The sequence below is a fragment of the Myotis davidii genome, unplaced genomic scaffold, assembly GCF_000327345.1.
Source record: "Myotis davidii unplaced genomic scaffold, ASM32734v1 scaffold235, whole genome shotgun sequence".
Classification (NCBI taxonomy): Eukaryota; Metazoa; Chordata; class Mammalia; order Chiroptera; family Vespertilionidae; genus Myotis; species Myotis davidii.
In genome coordinates this window covers 243,659-250,751 of record NW_006287462.1, presented here as the reverse complement: position 1 = coordinate 250,751, position 7,093 = coordinate 243,659, and positions in this window count along the sequence as shown.

The window sequence follows — 7,093 nt, the reverse complement described above, 5'->3', positions numbered from 1 at the left end:
CTGGCAGGAGACCAGAATTGTGAAGATTGCTATTTTGAGAAGTAAGATTGCTTTGGTATCCATTTTCCTTATAAATGGTTATGTTTGGATATCTTGGAGGTTGAATCTAATTTATTATTGCTGTGAAGATGTCATGTAATACTGTATAGAAAGCTGGCTTTTGTGAGTGAAATAATATTATAGTTTCCAATAAAATTACAAAATATTTACTGCATCAAGGCCAGAAACTGTGTCTGATTTCAATAGCAGGTAAATAAAGACCTGTTCCCACAGCCTTAAATCACTGTCATCTCTACACAGGTATGTTATTCATTTCCAGAGGAAACAGGCTCAACACTGCCCGTTCGGTTGAACGTAAATTTTCTTCTTACTGAATTTTAAATCCAAAGCAAATAGCAGTGGCTCAAAAGGAACAGTAATGGAATGATTAAAACTCAAGTCAAATTCATTTAACAATGCATAATAATAATAATAATGTATTTTAAAAGCTCTGAAGTCAAAGTATTAATTAATTTTCTAAAATTTAATTAATCATACCATACATGTTTTGAAAGCAATCTTTGCCTAAGGGATTAAATCAAATTAATCATGGAAAAGTTTGCTGACAAATAGGTGTTAAATGTACCTTGTAAAGGTATGAGGAGGATTTCAATTTATGCTCTAAATGACATGACTGCCAATTTTAAGGTTGTAAAAAGAAATGGTCCCTCCAGTAAACCGAGAGTTAAATCTGTGTGGCTTTTATAAAATATATTTTTATTGATTTCAGAGAAGAGGGGAAAGGAAGAAAGGTAGAAACATCAATAATGAGAGAGAATTATTCATTGATCAGCTGCCTCTGGCACGCCCCACAGTGGGGACTGAGCCTGCAACTGGACGTGTTCCCTGACTTGGAATCCAATCCTTACCTCCTGGTTCATAGGTCTATGCTCAACCACTAAGCCATGCTAGCAAGGCTAAATATGCATGTTTGTATCCAACTCCTGATATAAGATTCTAGCTTTGTATTCTAGAAGAGCAATCATGGACCAAGTGTATAAGCCATGGTTAAAAATGACAAGTTCACCTGTATGTGGCATATTGACTGTGTTAGAATAAAATCTAATGACTGAATGGGTTAGGATGATACAGTGATAGATAACTCTTTCACAGATGTAATCAGGCAATACTGCTCCCAGAATTGTAGATTACCATAATCAATGCTATTATTCTCATGAGTCTGTCATTTACATTGTATACCAGGATACTCCAAAATAGATCAAATATTTTAAAATGGACCAAAAAGTATTTGAAGAAAACTTGAATTCTTCTATGCTTTGGCATGGGAAAGACCATTCTAATTATAGTACAACTCAACATTCAGAAGTGATAAAAGGAACAACTGATAACATTGCCCACATTAGAGAACAGATAAAAAACCTATTTGGACAGTAGTGGCAAAATGTTCTGCTCCTACTCAGTTATTTCTCATTGATTCCCACTTCCTTTAACACAAAGGAAAAAAAGAAACCATATCATTAAAAAATCTCTTTTCTCCAACATGGGCTTTTCTCATGATATTCTAACTGGACCTAGTTCCCGTAAAGCATTTCTAAAAATTATTCCCCTGAGGACAGCATAGCCATCATTCTGCTTCGTGTGTGTGTATGTGTGTGTGTGTGTTTCCATTTTTACATGAATCTATTTTTTAATATAACTTCATTTTGTGAGCATGCTTGGGCAAGGTATTTACCCTTTATCATTCAACCCCAAGTTCACTCTTCTGTATGCTCTGTGTGACCTGGGCCTGAGAGACTACATCCGGAATGTCCCAAAGTCTCTTGCCAGATGGTTTTCTCTTAATGTGAATCAATGGGAGGCACCTGTGAGACACTGCAAAGAGTGGGGAAGGAAGAAAATATTCTCTTCTGGCTTCCAGAGTTGGCCTGCATTTCTCTAACTGCAAGAGGGCGTAATGGCCCAGTCTCAGGTTTTCCATCACTGCTAGCACAGCCATCTGTACCGCATCAGAGATGTCAGCACGGCTACAGCAGGGTGACATACCCCACCCCTACTATGAAGAGCATCTTCTCTGAATCAAGAGCCTCAGGGAATCCTTTTCCTGATCTTACAGAGATGAAGTGATGACGCTTTACCTCCAATCCCAAGCTCCTAAGTTTTGTGACATCATCTCTTTCATTGGGCTCCCAAGCCCAAGGAGTGCCAGCTTTTCAAAAGCTATTTGACTAAATTGCCTGTTTTAATGATATCTGGTGCCATACCAAGCATCATTTCTATTTTTTTTGTTATGACCCTAACTGATGCTATAAGTAGTGCTAAGAATGGTCACAGGAACCATGCCTTTAAGTATAGAATCCTAGAATTAGTTTTGATACTGAGATCTTATTAGAATCTGATAATCTGTAGCATGTAGTGGTATCAGACTACTTAGATCAGTGGTTCTCAACCTTGGCTGCACATTAGAATCACCTGGGAATCTTTTTTAAAATCCTGATTTCTGGGCCTCATCCTCCGGAAATTCTGTTTCTTTGTTATGGGGTGGGGCCACAACATTAGTAACAAAGAAACAGAATTTCCGAAGGGTGAGGCCCAGAAATCAAGATTTTAAAAAGATTCCCAGGTGATTCTAATGTGCAGCCACTGACTTAGATTAGCACTTGAAAATTTTTTGGATTAAACAGTCTGTTGTAGACCAGGATATCAAGTGACTATAGTAATTGAACATTATCATATTAATAATGGTATTAAAAATGAAGAGTGGGAGGCTGGCTTTTGATTATCCTTAAAGCCTTCCAGAGAGAAAATGACAAGCTTGGGGTTATAAACTCTTTGACCAATCAGTCAAATGACCAAAGAGGTACTATTGGGGTCCTGAAATAATCAAACATATCTTATAAAGGCTGAGCAGATAGCAGTCAAAATTATATTCCCAATTTAATTATGTTCAATATAAATTAATCAAGCAAGTTGAATTTCTACTTTCCTTATCACTTATCTATATTTTAAAGGCCAGTGGCCATAATGCCATAACGCTGTAACGACCAAATGACCGGTCACCAGGAGGTGCATTGATGGGTCCCACCACACTGTGGTTCTCTGGGTCCTGCCGTGCTGTGGGACTCTGGATCCTGGGTCTCGAGTGATTTCATGCACTGGGCCCCTGTGTTGATATAAAAGAGTAGAATTAGGGATGAGTGTGTGATACTGGAATATAAAATTTGCATGTTCTTGATAGAAGTTGAAACCCTTTAATATTCAAGACTCTTTGGTATTCTCTGACCAATGGAAGCAGCATCTCCACCTGTGGGTGAAGAGAGGAATTTCACTTTTCTTGTTTGGAAAATGAGTTCATGCAAAATCTCTAAATTGTGCATAAAATATTCTTTCTTTTATAACTTTTGGACTCCTGCCGACAGCACAGGTTGATATACCCCATGACCTACAAATACCAAGACATTATGATACTATATTTTTAGACATAATCTTCTATTACATGGCTTTAATATCCTTGAGAGCCTGGACTGAATCTTAATCATCTTTTCATATTCAGTTTTTGCATTGCACTATATCTCCTTATTAAGGTTTTCTGGAGAAAAAGTAGCTTTTATGGTAAATGGTTAAGTAATGGTGTAATTAATGGAGATTAAGAAGCTGAGAAGAAGAGAAGGCTTGTGAAGAGCACAGGAAAATAATATGTTGAATTTAAGACATTCTGAGAGAGTGAAGTATCTGAAAGGCTGACAGAGAGATATAAATATTTGTTTATGAGATAATGAATGAAAGGATAAATGAATGAACAAATGAATGAATGTGAAATACTCCAGTGGAAAATGTTCTTAGATTTCTGAGGCCACAGGTTACATAAAGATATTTTTTAGCATGATAAACATATTCTGTGCATGTTTACCTTTGCACTGCAGAGAATGACATACCGCAACCTCTTCAAAAATCTCAGAGTCACCCCATGAGTAAAGGGTCCTATCATGTTTTTCAACAGAATTATTATGGTATAATTGATACTCAGTGAACTACACATATTTAACACATAATGAAAGTGTACATTTTGACACATATATACTGAAGATAAATACAGCAATCAAGAGAGAATATATATAATTAAATACACATAGATTAGTCACCTCTAGAAGTTTCCTTATGCCTCTGATAATCCCTCTCACACACTTCTTTCTACCTGAATCTTTAACAAACCACTGATTCAGATTCTTTCATTATATTTTAGTATTTATTTTCTTGATATTTATGTAAAATTAATTAATACAGTATGTATTTTTTGTCTGGCTTACTTCATAAAGCATAGTTTTGAGAATCATCCATCTTTTTGCATGTATCAATAGTTATTTCTTTTTCATTAATTAATAGCATTCTACTTTATAGATATACCTCAATTATTTATCTATTGATAAACACTTGGCTATCATTGGATAATTTGTATATTATGGTTATAATTTGGATAACCATCATTTAGGTATCCTTTGGATAACCAATGGAAAATTTGGATATGAATTATCTTGAGGTGCACATTGGGACTGCTTCCATTTTTGGCTATTACAGATAAAGCTACAACAAACATTTGTGCATAAGTCTTTAAATGGACATATACTTTTCTTTTTTTGTAAAAATCTAACAGTGAAATGGTTAGGTCATATGATAGGTCTATGTTTAATTTTTAAGAAACTGACAAACATTTCCTGAATGTTATACTATTTTACATTTATACAGGCAGTTTATAAGTCACAGGGTGCAAATTGTCCAAAACTCTTAGATTAACCACATGAAGAAAAAGCCACATAGATATTCTATATTAAACATTGCAATTTTTTCTCTCTTTTGTGATATTTTTCACATTTGTATCCAAAGCCATTCCATGCATTAATTCCTTTTCATTGCACATCTTACAATTCCTGGTTCACTTTTCTTAGCTTTTCCTTTTTTTCTATTTAGGATCCATCTATCCTGTTTTCTAAACTGGTGAATAGAGTTGTTATTTTTCAAGTCTTCTGTCTTTCGGAGGCATAGAAAGCAGTACTCATGAGCTTCACAGAAAAATAGCACTTATTCCCGTCGGTCAATCAAGAAACATCTTTGGAACAGAACTTCCATTGCCAAATATATATATATATTATTGATTTTTTACAGAGAGGAAGGGAGAGGGATAGAGAGTTAGAAACATCGATCAGCTGCCTCTGCTCACCCACTACTGGGTGACCAAGGTACATGCCCTTGAGCGGAATCGAACCTGGGACCCTTGAGTCCACAGGCTGACGCCCTATCAACTGAGCCAAACCAGTAAGGGCCCAAATATTTTTTTTTAAATATTTTTATTGATTTCAGAGAGGAAGGAAGAGGGAGAGAGAGATAGAAACATCAATGATGAGATAGAATCACTGATTGGCTGACTCCTGCACGCCCCCCCCATCCGAGACAGAGCCCGCAACCCAGGCATGTGCCCCTGACTGAAATCGAACCTGGGACCCTTCAGTCTATAGGCCGATGCTCTATCCACTGAGCCAAACCGGCCAGGGTTGGGCCCAAATATTTTTTATTACAGATGGGATTTTCGTCCTTGGTGGTTTCTTAGAGCAGCTATCTTGGATATCTACCTGTTTCTATTTAGTCTTCTTATGCAACTTTCTTCCTATGATCTCACACTTTTCTCCATTACTTAGATATTGAAAATGTCCTTAGTGACAATCCCAAATAATTACCAATAAATTTTAATTAACAACAACTGCTGATAGCTACCAACTGAAAAGTAGCCATCTATTTTAGAACATCCCAATTAGTTTGCCAAATTCTGATTTTTTACTCCTTTCGGCAATAGTCAACATCACCATGGACACTTATAATTTACCTCTCAGCTTTGCTCAATAAAATCTTTAATGAGAAAAAATATAGCACTCTCCTATTCCTTTACCCTAAGAAACTTGCTGTTATCTGTCTCTTTTTGAACTCCTTGTATGGAGTTCTATCATAGTACCGCTTATATTATGAACTTAAATCTTTGTAAGTTTGCTTCCCATTATTATGATGAACCTCACAATGGCAGATCAAGTCTTATTATACTTTTTATTTTCATAATAGAGACCTCAGTTCACATATAATCTTTTACAGGTATAAGGATGTTACAGGTATAATTTCTGCTTTCTTGATCCCAGTTCTTATAGATGTAGGCATCTGACAGACAATATTTAAAAATTTATAGATTCATGGATCAATAAGGAGATATTTCTAAACCATTAAGCAATATCTTTATTGATTCTCAGCTAACATGTGCTCATGCTGAATGAGCCCTTTTAAATGATTTCTTGACTGAGCACCTGAACATGGCAACCTTTTCTTTTTTCATTAGACAAAAATATTTATGACATTCAAGTAGCCTATGAGTATGGAGGCAAGTCACAATTTTTTTGTTACCATTGATGAACTTCAAGTGTATATTTCACCTTGAAAACAAATACTGTGAATAAGTTAAAATTTAGCTTTATATTTCACTTTATAATTATTGAGATATTCCACATACCACATTCTGTTTGGTTCATACCAGCCTTCTGGGACACATAAGGCAAGTTGGAAGAATGACCTACAGTTACAACTATTCGTGCTACAACTTATGCAAAAGTTGCCAGAGAGAAACACATGCCCATCAATCATAAAAACCAACAGGGAAGCTCTAAAAGTAAGGGCATGTCTGTGAGCAATAAAAATACTAAATAAATAATGGCATGGTAATTAGGTCTTTTTGCCTCCCCTCACAATCAAAACCTACTTGTGAAAACCAAAGCTATCTCAGTAAAATGGATCAGATCTTTTATTCTCATTTTTTAAAAATATATTTTATTAATTTTTTTACAGAAAAGAAGGGAGAGGGATAGAGAATTAGAAACATCGATGAAAGAGAAACATCGATCAGCCGCCTCCTGCACACTCCCCACTGGGGATGTGCCTGCAACCAAGATGCATGCCTTTGACTGTACTCGAACCTGGGACCTTTCAGTCCGCAGGCCGACGCTCCATCCACTGAGCCAAACCAGTCAGGGCTGGATCAGATCTTTTAAATATTCAGAGTGGATTT